This window comes from Ovis aries, chromosome 10 (genome assembly GCF_016772045.2).
Source record: "Ovis aries strain OAR_USU_Benz2616 breed Rambouillet chromosome 10, ARS-UI_Ramb_v3.0, whole genome shotgun sequence".
NCBI lineage: Eukaryota > Metazoa > Chordata > Mammalia > Artiodactyla > Bovidae > Ovis > Ovis aries.
In genome coordinates, this window is record NC_056063.1 from 35,400,428 (window position 1) to 35,415,783 (window position 15,356).

The following is a 15,356-nucleotide window of genomic DNA, read 5'->3' on the forward strand; positions in this document are numbered from 1 at the left end:
TAGTGCTTCATAAATATTTATTGAATGAGTAACAAGGGCATTTATTGTGTTTGCCAACAAGTTTGTTTGGGTTTTCCATAATATCTTATAGGATAACAGGAACAAGCTTTTTGGCCAACCTAATATTTCTAATTTATAACATGACATAGAGACAGATACTCAAGTAAAACGCTATGTTTTGTCCTTTAAAAAATCCCTGTGGTTTTAAACAAAATGCCCATGATATAAAATGATTTCTCAAAGAGCAAACACGCTTCAGTCCTACCCATCTCTTTTCTTCAAGAGCACCTCCCCAAAACAGATCAGTTATAACATAAAGAGTTCGATCAGCCATTGCTATGGGTTTGCTGTATTTTCCGTGATCACGATTGAAGGCTTTCTTTTTAAAAAGCTAAATCCAAACTTATAAAAAAAAAAATCTAATGTGAATTTGGGAAGCTGCCATAAAATAAGTGTATCATTGTATATTTTTATCCCCAAACTGAAATAGATTTCAGGATCATTTTCGATGATCGGTCCAGAGGCATTCAAACTGGTTGTTGTTCAGTTGCTCGGTCATGTCTGACTCTTCGCTGCCTTGCAGACTGCAGCACGCCAGGCTTCCCTGTCCTTCACCATCTCCCAGAGTTTGCTCAAACGCACGTCCACTGAGCTGGTGATGCTATCTAACCACCCCATCACTGCCTCTCCAGCCATTCAAATCTCAAGCTCCTGGTGTTAGTGGGAACAGCAGTGCATCCTGGCACAAGGAACACCTCAGGCAGAGAGACAGAAGCTGCCAGGTGGAAGATCCCAGCAGGCTGAGCTGCCTTTCCTACAAGAAACCAAACAGGAAAGTAGAGAAGACAAAAGGGAAAGAAGCAAAGAAAACACTGAACAAATCACACTGACCACAGAATCATCCAGTCACGGGGCCGTGTGGGTCTCCTGCTGCACAGAACCAGGTTCATTCCCCTGTGTGATGAGAAGGTCCATCCTGTAAGGTCGATCTCCACAATTCCTGATGCTTCATCAAGACTTCATGATCCTGAGCTTTCCAACACAGCTGCTTCCAGAAACTGGAATCCTGAAACCAACAACGTTGGACTGAATTTCCTGGAAGCTGGACCCACTGGTGAACTCAGTTCCCACGTTTCACCAGTGACTCTCTCCTTACCACCTTTACAGTACTGGGCTTCCCAAGTGGCTCAGATGGTAAAGAATCCACTTGTCCTTGGAACAGACCCCAGTTCGATCCCTGGATCAGGAAGATCCCTTGGAGAAGGAAATGGCAATCTACTCCAGTATTCTTGCCTGGAAAATCTCGTGGATAGAGGAGACTGGCCGGCTACAGTCCGTGGTATTGCAGAAGAATCGGACACAATTTAGCAACTAAACAGCAACAACAAACAATAGTATCACCGCAATTGATTATTGATATTCAGAATGGTTGACTTTATTAAGAAAGATCAGCAGGAGAGCACAGAACCTAGCAAAGAATAGAGCTGCAACCATACATAAGTCAAAGCTCTGTTGCCTGAAACTCTCCAAGGCATTCTGGGCTTCCCTGAAATACATATATATATTTATTTATTTTATATATATATATATATATATATATGTATTGGAATATGACTTAGCCATAAAAAAGGATGGGATAATGCCACTTGCAGCAGTACCTATGGAACCAGAGGTTCACTGAACGTTTTCATTTGCTACTTGCTGCCAATTATTCTACTGTGTTGGCTATCAGAAGGTCAGACCCTTTATCAACCAGCTTACAGTAGAGATCCCTGGCTCTGGTAAATGTTGACATGGAAATAAAAAGAAGCAATCAGTTAAAAGTTTGCTTTTATCCCCAGGGAGGCAGCTCTTCATTTTCAATGAGGAATGACCTGTCAAATAAATCAGGCTTTCACAATGATTAGAAATACACTGCAGATTATTTTGCCAAAAAGCTTATAGTCCACTGAAAACTCATATGAAATCAGGAGGAATTTGGTTTTCCCCAGCCTCAGCTGAAGATAAAGCAGAGCTGTGAAGGTGAGGAGGTCTGTGATTCTTGAAGCTCCCAGGAATTTGGGAGGTGTGGTGAAAAATCACAAAAATCCTATCCCTGATACCTTTCTTTTGCTCTGAGGCAAAATCGTTTGTAAAAACGTTCCTTTTGATTTCTGTTATCCAAATAATTCCAGCTTAAATTGGAACTCAAATATTAATCTGATAATGACACCGTTGAGACACAGTCTCTGACGATTGATCTCGAATGACTTACAAGGCTTTACTTTACCCCATTTTCTGCATTCCTTTCCATCCCCTCCCCACCACCTCCACCATCATCTGGGAGCAAAAGAGACCCTCAAGTGTGTGTCTTAGGGTGATTACTATGTTCTTGGGAGCATCCTTTAATTTAAATTTCGTCTTATTTTATTTTTAGCTTCAAAGCTTCTGCAGGAATGAACACCTGTCTTTCAGGGCTTTATCAGAAATTGTCAGGTACCTGACGCACTTTGTTTTGTCAAGTCCTCTGACAGTGACACTGCGGATAGAAGTCACATTTTAATTAGTGATCAAAGCGAGGACACCTGTGAGCTGGGTGAGACTCTAAATTCTCTGATATTAGGTTTACACATCTGAAAGGACCCTTTGATTCTCCCATGTGTTTGTCCTTTCTGGGAGATCAACTCTTTTTTTCTTTCCTTAACAAAGGCAACATGTTTAGCTAATCTGAGCCCTGAAGTTACAGGTGACAATGTCTGTTCACACAGCAATGTTAACACCGTATAAAAGTTGTACCATGTCACACAGGACGCCAGGATATGCTCCAAAAGACCCCCCTGCACTGGAGATGCACTTGGCTACTTAAAATACAGGGACCCCTAAGTGGTCTCAGAAACCCTGGGCCTGAACACCAGGGTAAGGAAACTGTGCTCATGGCCTGTTACTATAAGGGGAGAAGGTGGGACCCACAGAGACAACTCAGGTTCAAGGTCAACCAGAATCAGTCTGTGTTGTAAGCAGAACTCATTTATTTTACATAAACTAAAATACATATCTAGATGTATATGTTTGTATGACATGGTATCAACCTATGATACATAATTACTAATATAATATGCAAATAAGCATTAATATAGTAACATTAATATACTAATGTGTTCACAAGTTATAACATATATACTATTATAAATATGTGATGTGTACTATTAATATAGAGTAATTTTATATACATATTTTATATATATAATAATTTCTGTGGTGAAAATGGGATAATTGAAGCTCAACTATAAAGGTTTGAACTGACAGGTGAAAAAGTAACTTGGGATCTCTGTTTAGCTACTAGAAATAGTACTTTAAATACTTACAAGAGTGGAGATACAAAAAAATACAGAGAATAAGATCTAGAAACAATCCGCCCATGTTTTGATGTACCTTTACACAATTTTTGAACCTGGACAGAATTTTTCAATTTGGGCCTAATGAATGTATCATTTTGTATTCTTCTTTCTTACAATTAACACCAGTGTTTTCCTTTAATGTTAAAGTTGTCCATGAGGACTTCCCTGGGGATCAGTGAATAGGAAACCACCTCCCAATGCAGGGGGTGCGGTTTCAATCCCTGGTCTGGGAAGATCCCACATGCAGCAGAGCAACTAAGCCTGAGCACCACGACTACTGAGCCCGTGCGCCTGGAGCCCCTGCTGCGCAACGAGAAGTCACTGCAAGGAGAAGCCCGCCCACCACAACAAAGAGTAGCCCCTGCTCACCACAACTACAGACAAGCCTGTGAACAGCCATGAAGACTCAGTGCAGCCAAAAATGAATAGTTTATTTTTAATTGTCCATGAGCATCATCTAATGACTGTATCATGATATATCTTATTACCCATAATAATATATTTGCTTATTTCTAATTTTCTGCAAACGGAGAAGGCAATGGCAACCCACTCCAGTACTCTTGCCTGGGAAATCCCATGGGCGGAGGAGCGTGGTAGGCTGTAGTCCATGGGGTCGCTAAGAGTCAGGCACGACTGAGTGACTTCCCTTTCACTTTTCACTTTCATGCATTGGAGAAGAAAATGGCAACCCACTCCGGTGTTCTTGCCTGGAGAATCCCAGGGACGGGGGAGCTCGGTGGGCTGCCATCTATGGGGTCGCACAGAGTCGGACTCAACTGAAGCGACTCAGCAGCAGCAGCAGCAGCATGGAAAGACCACAGTGAAATAAAGTAGAACCAGTTAGAAAGTTCCTGTTGCGTGAGGCTAACCTTTCTTTCAAAATGGCCATATCAGTCATAGCTCTACCAGCGATACATGCAAATGCCTACCTACCAGTAATTGATATTTTTTTCATCCTTTGATGCTAGTTTCATTTTCAAATTTCTGCACTATTTTGATTACCAACATGGCTATTATTGTTTATCAGACATTTTAATTTCCTCTTCTCTTGTTTATATATCAATAGGTAGTCTGATTGACTATAGGTTCCAATTATTGATTTGGATGAGTTCTTTATATATTAAGAAGAGTAATTTTTCATCATTAGACTTATTGTAGATAGTTTTTTAAAAACTTTGTCAGTAGAGCTTTTAATACATCAGGATATATAAAGATTTTCAAAGTCTCATACAAGCAAATTTGCCAGTCTTTCCCTTTGTGATTCCTCCCATTGCTTATTATTGATACTTTAGAAAGTCTTTTCCCTCAGAGTTCAGATAAACATTTGCCCCTATTTTCTTATTATTTTATCTTGTGTTAACTCTACCTAAGCTCATTTTCTATAAATTCAATATTCATGACAAAGCAAAGCTTTTCTTTTTCATTACAGCATATTTTGCAAATATTTCCATTATTTTGCAGAAATCAACCAAGAAGAAACTAGCCTATCCCCCAACTAAGAAAACTATGGAAGTGCTAAGCTACTCTCAGTGGAGTTTAAGGAGTTCTCATTCCCTTCCTGCCCAGAGTTCATAAAGGACCAATGTAAAGGTTTAAGTCACAGACTGTGACACAAAGAATGATCGTTTCTCACCGAGTCACAATCTGGACACAAGGTTTGACTTTATAAAAGAGACGGGCATTTTGATGGGCTGTTTTTCTAACAGGTGATCTTCCAGTTCAGTGTGACAATCTGAATATGTTTTGAAGGGTTACAAATGCTCCTTGAAGAGGAGATTTGATGAGAAGCAGCAGCTTAGTACTTGTAATGAGGTCACTCGCCTTAAAGCAGCTTTCAACATCTTTTGAAGAAATCACCCTTTAAAGTTTAACTGATCAAAGTGACATAAGCACAGAAGTTAGATTCCCTCTGGCCTATCCATTACCACCGGGCAAGGGGCAAAGAGCAGGACCACAGGGTGGTGGAGAATCCAGAAGCAGAGCCGTTGCCCAGTACTCGCCCATCAAAGAGAAGGAGGCCAGCCAAGAAGAAGCCAAGACTTCAAACCAGACACAGGGGTCCGTAGAAGTAGGCGCAAGCTGACTGGTCCTAAACCAAGTGATCAGACAACTATTTTATTCTTCCTCAGTCACCAGAAATTGCTGGAGTACCCACTTCTTTTTGTCCACGATTTCTGAGTCCAAGGGGAAAAACACTCCTGGAAACACCATTCATTCAAAATCTCACTTACTGTGAGACCATACATTAGGTACAATCTGGTTTTTATAAGAATGAGGGAAAATTGCTTTAAACCTACTGAGAGAAAGGGAATCTAGCTATTACTCAGTTGTGTCTGACTCTTTTGACCCCATGGATGTAGCCCTCCAGGTTCCTCTGTCCATGGGGTTCTCCAGGCAGGAATACTGGAGTGAGTTGCCATTTCCTTCTCCAAGGGATCTTTCTGACCCAGGGATCGAACCTGGGTCTCCTACACTGCAGGTGGATTCTTTACCATCTGAGCCACCAGGGAAGCCCATATGTTCAAAGATGACGGTCTAAAAGTGAGGCTGTGGTTAAAAGAAACATAGTGAGAATAGATGAGTTTCACCTGGGAAAAATGTAGGACATGAGAAGTGGATGAGAAGCAAAGAGATGGATTCGGGGGAGAATTTCTGGAGTCTTATCCTCCTGATCAACCTGATAATCTCAACCTAATTCGTGGACAGAAACAAGACTTTGATGGATTATGGTCAGTTACTCCATTGCAAACAGCTTCCCAGGTGGCTCAATGGTAAAGACTCTGCCTGCCGATGCAGGAGATGCAGGAGACGTGGGTTCAATCCCTGAGTCAGGAAGATCCCCTGGAGAAGGAAATGTCTATCCACTCCAGTATTCTTGCCTGGAGAATCCCATGGACAGAAGAGCCTGGAGGGTTACAGTCCATGGGGTTGCAAAGAGCTGAACATGACTGAGTGACTGAGCACACACTCAACTGCAAAATGTTTGCCTAAGGCAGTGCCAGTGCAAATTATAGTATATCAGACCCCATGAGAGGCACTTACTGTATTACACTAGAGACAAGCCCAGTTGTCCCACATTATCCACAGCGTTCTCAATTGGAATCATGGAATCCGGGCCTATCAGAGCATAAACATGTCACGATCTCATCTGTGTAGACTGGGGTCATGTGCTGTTAGTTTTTACTATCTACAAAATAAGAAATCTGTTTCATTAAAAATCCATATCCCGTATACCGATGTCTCACATTTTTAAAAAAGGTTAATGTGAGTCAGGTCACCAAGGACTACTAGTGATCTTAGAGGGACAGAGGAGGAGAACCATGAATTACCAGAATACTTTTCCTGGGTCTACAGCACATTAAATTGGCCCTTCTCCTCCCCCCACCAGCTGCCACTCCCAACCTGTAACCCCTTAGGCATACACGTAATTTCACTGTAATTTAAGCAGAGCCAGTTGCTTTTTTTATGGAAAGTTAAGTGAAAGCACACATGTAGACATGATCATCTTCTCAACTTCTGAGCCAAAAGCCCAGCAGAAACATTCCTCCTCAGAAGGGGACTGTGGACACAGAGGGGCCAGCAGTGGAGGAAGTCAGGCCCCAGAGATCCGTCACCCACCACCCCAGGAAAGCACACTGCCTCCACTCTTTCCGTGTCTTCAAAGGAGGAAAATCAAATCTAGCTCTGGCCAGAGCTTCGTGCCTCTTCTCTTCCGGTCTCTCCCGAAACCTCCCTTCAAGGAGGATTTGCACATGCAGAATGAACAGTGGTTAAGGGCAGTCACAGGTCTGCATTTTGCTTCTAATGGCCCGCACAACCCTGAAATCTGCTTGTGAAACCGGCAGTGGGAAAAGTGGTATTTCACTGCTCCCAAACGACCTTGCTGGTGTTCTCTTTCAGCCTCCAGCTAAAAGCTTTACTTTTCACGCACTTTCAGTGCTGGGCACCACGGATAAGAAGGAAGTAACCCAGGGCTTGGAGGGCGGGACTGATGGGAGATTCCCCCCTACCCCCACTCCGAGGTCCCTTGCCCACCCAGGATCCTGCTCATTTGAGAAAACAAAGGCCAGCAGTGGGGAGAGGAGGAGAAGGGGGCACATTCCTGGGACTTAATGGTGACGCCTCCACGGTGCATGGAATCCCAGCGGGCTGTTATCTCCGTCTGCTCCAGAGCCCGGGGGAGGGGGGACAGGGGAGGCCCCCAGATTCCATCTCACTGACATAGAAAGGGCAGCTGGTGCAATTTCCCTTTAATTTCCCTTTAAATAATGTTTGGTGCCTGCGGCCCATGTAATCTGCCCTCCAGAACAAAAGGCAGGGAAGGAGGCCTGCCAAAGCGCCTGAGGCCAGGAGGTGTGAGCCCTGAGCCGTTTCCTGGTAGGGCCTCAGCACCGCTCCCCACCAACTCCACACACATCCCTCACCCTCTCCCACTGGCTGCTCCTCCAGGGCCTGTGGCTGCCCAGCCCCACCGCCTGGTTTCTCAATGAACAAATGAGGGTTGTTTCCTGTGCTCCTTGGAGGTCAGGTCCTGAGCCTTCTCTGACCGACAGGCTGGGTGCCACAGGAGACCGTGCTCACCCCCGACCCCCAGCCAGGAGCCCAGGTTCTCTCTCGAGTCCCCTAAGGATCTGACTCCTTGTTTCTAATGACAAAACCACAAGAGCCTAGTGATGCTAGTCCTCAAGTCATCGACTGGCTGGGGAGGAGAGGGCGTAAAAACAGCAGGTGGAGTATAAATCCTACACGTTAGACACTTCACATGTGAATTCCACCTGTTAGAGCAATGTACCCAAAACATATATAATAAATGCATTTGGTTTTAGTGCTGCTATGGATAATACATGGATTTATATTTATACACACATACGCATATCAGTATTGTAAACTGCAGGAACAGCCACTCAGGGTCTCTAGTGTTAGTGCGACAAATGGCTTCTGTTCTCAAGAAGCATGTGCCCTGTGGATGCCATCTGGGCGCCTGGTGATTCCTTGGAAGTTCTGGCACCTCAATCTGTTTAAATATACCCATTAAATATACCATTCTGGGATGGGCTTCCCAAGTGGCTCAGCAGTAAAGAATCTGCCTGCCAAGCAGGAGGCGCAAGTTCAATCCCTGGGTCGGGAAGATCCCCTGGAGGAGAGCATGGCAACCCACTCCAGTATTCTTGCCTGGAGAATTCCATGGACAGAGGAACCTGGCAGGCTACAATCAATGGGATCAAAAAGATTCAGACACGACTTAGTGATTAAAAACAACAAAAGTCTGGGGTGTCTCCATGTCAGAGCCCCGTGACTGACTCACAAGTCTCACATTTACTCTGCATCCCAGCTCCCCATGGAATATTTCACATCCACGATTCAGGAAATGCAGGTGATAAAAGCAGGTGCATTCCACAACATCGGTTAACCCGTGGAGCTCACACAGCTGACCCAGTGCGTCTGGACGTGGAGCCCAGGTTCTGGGTGAGCAGGTCACTGCTAGGCCATGTTCAGTTCAGTTCAGTCACTCAGTCGTGTCCGAGTCTTTGTGACTCCATGGACTGCAGCACACCAGACTTCCCCGTGCATCACCATCTCCCAGAGCTTGCTCAAACTCATGTCCATTGACTCGGTGATACCATCCTACCATCTCATCCTCTGTCCTCCCCTTCTCCTCCTGCCTTCAGTCTTCCCCAGCTTCAGGATCTTTTCTAAGGACTCAGCTCTTCACATTGGGTGGCCAAAATATTGGGAGTTTCAGCTTCAGCATCAGTCCTTCCAATGAATGTTCAGGACTGATTTCTTTTAGAATTGAATGGTTTGATGTCCTTGCAGTCCAAGGGACTCTCAAGGGTCTTCTCCAACACCACAGTTCAAAAGCATCAATTCTTCAGTGCTCAGCTTTCTTTATAGTCCAATTCTCACATCCATACATGACTACTAGAAAAACCATAGCTTTGACTAGACAGACCCTTATTGGCAAAGTAATGTCTCTGCTTTTTAATATGCTGTCTTGGTTGGTCATAGTTTTTCTTCGAAGGAGCAAGCTTCTTTTAATTTCACGATGGCTTCGGGGACCATCTGCAGTGATTTTGGAGCCCAGGAAAATTAAAGTATGTCACTGTTTCCATTGTTTGCCCGTCTATTTGCCATGAAGAGATGGGACCGGATGCTATGATCTTCGTCTTTTGAATGTTTAGTTTTAAGCCAGCTTTTTCACTCTCTTCCTTCACTTTCATCAAGAGGCTATTTAGTTCTTCTTCGCTTTCTGCCATAAGGGTGGTATCATCTGCATATCTGAGGTTATATTTCTCCTGGCAATCTTGATTCCAGCTAGTGCTTTACCCAGTTTGGCATTTCACATGATGTACTCTGCATATAAGTTAAATAAGAAGGGTGACAATATACAGCCTTGACATACTTCTTTCCCAATTTGGAACCAATCCATTGTTCCATGTCCAGTTCTAACTGTTACTTCTTGACCTGCGCACAGATTTCTCGGGAGGCAGGTCAGGTGGTCTGGTATTCCCATCTCTTGAAGAATTTTCCAGTTTGTGATTCACACAGTCAAAGGCTTTGATGTAGTCAATAAAGCAGAAATAGATGTTTTTCTGGAATTCTCTTGCTTTTTCAATGATCCAGCGGATGTTGTCATTTGATCTCTGGTTCCTCTGCCTTTTCTAAATTCAGCGTAAACATCTGGAAGTTCTCACTTCATGTACTGTTGAAACATAGCTTGGAGAACTTTGAGCATTACTTTGTGTGAGATGAGTGCAATTATGCAATAGTTTGAACATTCTTTAGCATTGCCTTTCTTTGGGATTAGAATGAAAACTGACCTTTTCCAGTCCTGTGGCCAATGCTGAGTTTTCCAAATTTGCTGGCATATTGAGTGCAGCACTTTCACAGCACCATCTTTCAGGATTTGTAATAGCTCAACTGGAATTCCATCACCTCCACTAGTTTTGTTTGTAGTGATACTTCCTAAGGCCCACTTGACTTCGCTTTCTAGGATGTCTGGTTCTAGGTGAGTGATCACACCATCGCAGTTATTTGGGTCATTAAGATCTTTTTTGTATAGTTTTTCTGCGTTTTCTTGCCACCTCTTCTTAATATCTTCTGCTTCTGTTAGGTCAATATCATTTCTGTCTTTTATTGTGCCCATCTTTGCATGAAATGTTCCCTTAGTATCTCTAATGCTGAGAACACAAGCCAGGCAGGACAAGGGTATAAGAATATCACCAGCAGAAGCACCAAACTGGTACCCAAGGCAAGACCCAGCCGTCCCCAAGGGAGGGCTCCCTTCAGCTCCATGACACAGTTAAACACTGGTCACAGGACTTCCCTGGTGTCCAGTGGTTAAGACCCTGTTCTTCCACTGCAGGGAGCACAGGTTCAATCTTCTGTCGGGTTACTAAGATCCCACGTGCCTCACAGTATGGCCAAAACAAAATAAAGCTATATTAAAATAAATACATAAAATGGTGGTCACATGGTCAGGTGTGTGACTTTGGACAATTATGTTCACCCCCTTAAAATGCTACTTTTCTTAAATATAAAACGGTGATGATTAAGGTACTCGATAAAGACGTGTGACAAGGAGCAGATAAGATACTGCGTGTGAACTGTGTTACTCAGAATCCAGGCACAAGGGATCTTGAAAAATGGTATTACTGTCATGGCAGTCAGCAAGGTCCCCTACCTCGTCTCCAGGAGCACCCCCATAATGTTCTCTATTTAACATTTTAGAAGGTACCAAAAGAAGATGATTCCAAGGAAAAAACAAAGCCCTGTGATCAACACACTTGCTTCTACCTAAGTTTAAATTAAGACTTGAAATCTTTCATGCATCATTCTGTGCCGACATCTCCTCCCTGACCTCTGCTGTGGCCGAGCCCCCACGCTTCCCACAGGGACAAGGGGGTCCTGTGGTCAGCATGTGGGCCACGCTGATCCGCATAGACTGCCGAGGCCTCAAGAAATGGCATGTTCTTCCCCACCCCAGGGCCTGAGAGGCCCATTTGCACAAAGATGCTGAACTTGAACTGGAGGGCTACGGGCAATTTGAGGTCGAGACACCACCTCCATGTGACAGCAGAGGAAGCATGCTGCCGGCCCTTCTCCCGACGTGGAATGAGTCATGAGCACTCGGAGCAGCAGCAGGTAGGATCTGTGTCTGTTCGGAGAGGACAAGCGGGAGACTGAGGCTCGGGGAGCTGCTGTCGGCTGTCTGCGGGCACAGGCAGATGGCCCCACAGTCCAGGGTGAGTGGCCGCTTCCTGGAGCCCAGGTTCTTCTCTGCCCACCTTCCTCACAGAAGGAAGGTCTTATTTCAGAGCAGTTGGTTCCCGGCTGTCCAGTTCTTCACAGTTCTTCACTGACATCACGTCTACCCAACCTCACACACCAGCCACTATTTACGAGTGGTGTTTATAGGCCCCAGAGACCGCCTGGCAGTTATCCACGCAAACCCGACCCGAGCCATCGCGAGTTGTTAATCGAGACCCGACGCAGGGTGCCTCCAGCCCCCTGTGCTGTGGTCCACCTCTGGGCTCATCAAGGGCACCTTGAACATCAGCTTAGAGACTTGTCAGCTCTCGTCACCAGCCTCCCGGTGATGACAATCAGCAGCAGAGCTGAACTCAGCCAGAGGCCGCACAGCCGGAAACCGTGGGGAAATGTTGAAAACAAAACCAAAACGGAGACAGAAAAAAACCCGTCAATTTTAAGAAAGATTTCAACAAAAATAAGACTTGTCCCAACCGATGTAATGAAGCACCCAGACCCGGAGGCTGTGAGTCAGCCCCGCGCATCAGCCCCGCCTCAGCCAAGCCCAGGCTCCAACCCGGCTGGACCCGCACCCCCCGGGGCCCCGCTCCTCCCTGTGGACCTGCCACAGCCCTCAGGCTGGGTCAGCCGCACAGCTAATGACCTGCTGGTGCCCACACTTCTCACCTCTCACAGCCGAGCCTGGCACAGCTGGGCTCCCGCTGGCCCAGCCCTGTAATTTAGCTCAACAGCTTTACGGACGAGAAGAAACGGCGAGCGTCCCGGAGCCCCCACACTCGCTCCAGCAGTGCATTTCCATCCCAGGCTGGAGACGCACGCCAAGTATTTCAGGCAAACGGCGCGGGCAGGACAGGCCCAGCTAGGCACTGCGCACCACCGGCTCTGTACTTCTGGTCATGGGGCAAGGGGTGTGCATGTGTGCCTCTGTGTCTATGTGTATGTGTGTGTGTGTCTGTGTGTCTGTGTGTATGTGAGTCTGTATGTGTGTCTGTGTCTATATATGTATGTGTCTCTGTGTGTCTGTGTGTCTATATGTGTGTATCTGTGTATGTCTGTGTGTATATGTGTGTCTGTATGTGTGTATGTGTATATGTGTTTGTGTGTATATACGTGTATGTGTGTATATGTCTGTGTATATCTGTGTATATATCTGTGTCTGTGTGTCTGTGTGTGTATGTGTGTGTGTCTGTGTGTATATGTGTGTTTGTGTGTCTATGTGTGTCTATGTGTATATGCATGTCTGTGTGTATATGTGTCTATATGTATGTGTGTCCGTGTGTGTGTCTTTGTATGTTTGTCTGTGTGTATATGTGTCTGTGTGTATATGTATGTGTCTATGAGTATGTGTCTATGTGTATATCTGTGTGTCCATGTGTCTGAGTGTGTATATGTGCATCTGTGTGCATATGTATGTCTGTGTACATATGTATCTGTGTGTGCGTGTGTGTATATGTGCGTGTCTGTGTATCTATATGTATGTGTGTCCATGTGTCTATGTGTATATGTGTGTCTCTGTGTGTGTCTATATGTATATGTGTGTATGTGTGTGTGTCTATGTATGTGTGTCTGTGTGTGTTTGTGTGTGTGTGTGAGAAAGAGAGAGACACAGAGAGAGAGAGGAGCCTGCCCCCGGGGTGGGTGGCTGGTGTGAGCAAGTGCATGTGTGATGCTTCAAGAAACATGGGGGGTATTTTTTATAAACAAGCACAAGCTCTGCCCCCAAACCTGTGATTGGGGACCACTCTCCACCCTTACACAGAGGCCCTGAAGTCCATGCTGGCTGGTAGGGGAGCCCCAGGCTTGCAGGGGAGTTGCTTCGGCCCCCTCACTCTGTAGCTTCAGAAACACCCCAGCCTGGGCAGAATGGAGGGGCTGCCTCTCCCAGAGCCCCTGTCCTGGCCCAGGAGGCAGTGTCCTCTCAGTGAAGACCCTGAGCGCCCTGCATGCAGACCTGCAGGGCAGCCATGCTGGAGGCATGTGAGGCTTCAAAGCAGTTCCCTGTCCCACGTTCTCCCTCTGCACCCCCTCGGCACCCAGGGCAGGAGGGTCTTCAGGGGAGGGTGTGGGCAGAGGCCTCCTGGAGCCAGCCCACTCTGTCCAGGAAGCCGCAGGCCTGGGGCACCGGGATGCCCCCCACAACCCCTGAGGGCAGCCCCACTGGCCCACGAGCCCTGAGGCGGTCACACACATATACACACAGACACAGATACACACACATGTACACACAGACACACATACATAGACACACACAGAGACACATATACATATAGACACACATATACATACACACACAGAGACATACACAAACACATAGACACACACACGGGTGACCCCACGGTCAGGGCTCCAGCAGAGAAAACAGAAAGTAAGCTGTAGCGCAGAGTTATTCAGCCCTGAAGTTGGGCCTTACCCCTTCATCTAGGATACCGCCTGTCCCCTCCATCCCGCCAGCCTACAGACAGACCATAGTTCTCCCATTGGAAACACCCGCTCACCACCCTGGGGCCATACGGCCGCTCTCAGGTCCCTCCACCAAGCTGCTTGGGCACAGGTCCTGTCCATATCCACCACCCCACTTTCCATCGGGCACCCCAGGCCCCCTGTCTCTCCCTCATCTCACTTGCAGCCACCTGGCAGACTTCCCAAGAGCCTCCAGCCACACACTGGACCCACGGGGCCGCCCTCAGTCAGGGGGCAGGACAGAGAGTTAAAGGTCAGCAGCACTGAAACCCCGAGGCCTGGGGCAATTCCAGCTCAGAACCCAAGAGCCACTGATTAGGTCAGTGTCTTCTTCTGGGGCTTCATGTTCCCTCTGCAGAGTAGACCTCCTCGAGCAGCATGACAGTGACACAAACGTGTGTAAGGACCCAGGGCCAGGCGGGCTCCTGCACACCCCTTGTCAGCCACCCCCCGCTCAGGCCGGCCTGCCCCCTTCTGGGCTCTTCCCTGTCCCTTCTGCCTGCTCCCAGTCATCTCCCCAGCCTGGAGAACTCCACAGTCCCAGAGCTCACCCCTGACCTTTTGTCCTGGGACTTCACCCGGTCTCATGTCTTCAATTCCACCCAAATGCTGACACTCCCAACTTGTAGCCCAGAACAAAGTCCCAGAACTAAGCGTGAGGCCATACACAAATGGCCTCCTTGCTATCCAGACCACTGTGCTCAACAGACATCGCAACCCAGCTTCTGGAGGCTCAGGGACTCAGCGGTAATGCCTCACCTGGTATGTCCTTTCCAGGTTTCCATACCGCGGCCCCTCCCCTGCTCCCAGCCTCGTCTGTTTCCTTCTCAGTGAGGCAGCCGGTCTGTCCTCCTGCCCTTACCACACACACACCTTGTTGTGTGTGTTTGCAGTCTCAGGGCCTCTGTTGAGGCGGCCCCATCTGCCCAGAAATCCTCCCTCCCTCTTCTCTTCATCCCTGAGAATTTCAAGTCCTTCTCCGGCCACTAGAATACAGGTGGTTTCCTCTTGGAGCTATTTCTTGAGGAAGTAAAATGTGTTCGCCCAAACTGGTCCGTGTTCAGTGGTATCTCGTGGGCCCATTTTGGTCCAGCAAGGCAAGCTCCACGTGACTCCACGAAGGACGGAGAGCATCATGTTCGTCTCGCCTACGGCTGTGTCACTAGGACCCAGGACAGAGCCCGGCATAGGACAGGAGGGCTGTGGACGCGGGAAGATTCCCTGAACATCAGTGACCGACTCTGGGGA

General features: G+C 46.8%; 1 long non-coding RNA gene across 3 annotated transcripts in view; it reads right to left on the bottom strand.

Annotated features, from left to right (window-relative positions):
- LOC105609559 (uncharacterized) overlaps positions 1-15,356 on the bottom strand; it is a 53,936-nt gene continuing 38,580 nt past the window's right edge. For 2 of the 3 annotated variants that reach the window (XR_009595130.1, XR_001043096.5), the window contains one exon: positions 1-15,356. This exon is cut by the window's right edge. This is a non-coding gene — a long non-coding RNA (uncharacterized LOC105609559). The other variant, XR_009595131.1, reaches the window with a different exon arrangement.